We start from the raw sequence: 445 nt of genomic DNA, 5'->3' as shown, positions 1-445 counted from the left end.
TTTCTTCGTTACGTTTCTTCTACCTTTTCTCACATCAATAATAGCGACATAAGTTGCTCTATCCTCTTTCTCACTAATAATATATATATATCTTACCCATAATTATTTTATTCCGTGTACATGAAATTCACAACAATTTCCTTTATCCCAGTCACAGTACATATTTCTCCTGACCTCGAAAGACCAATATCAACAGCCAGAACAAGCGTAGCGGCGTTCCAAGTTGTTCCAGGTTGTTCCAAGCTTGTAAATGTACTTGTAAGTCGAGAATTGATTTAAGCTTTGTATGTTTTCTCTTCTGCTGAACACAGGCATGTCAACTGTGTGTTTAGGAGGTAGTCAAGCTATACTTCTGTGGCAAGACGGGTTAGCTTCAATATTCATAGGGATTCTTCGCTAGATGAGGAGAAAAAAGGGTGGAAAAAATTATAACATGATTTTATGC

Source organism: Penaeus monodon, chromosome 29, assembly GCF_015228065.2.
Source record: "Penaeus monodon isolate SGIC_2016 chromosome 29, NSTDA_Pmon_1, whole genome shotgun sequence".
NCBI classification, from domain to species: Eukaryota; Metazoa; Arthropoda; class Malacostraca; order Decapoda; family Penaeidae; genus Penaeus; species Penaeus monodon.
Note: the sequence above shows the minus strand (reverse complement) of the source record.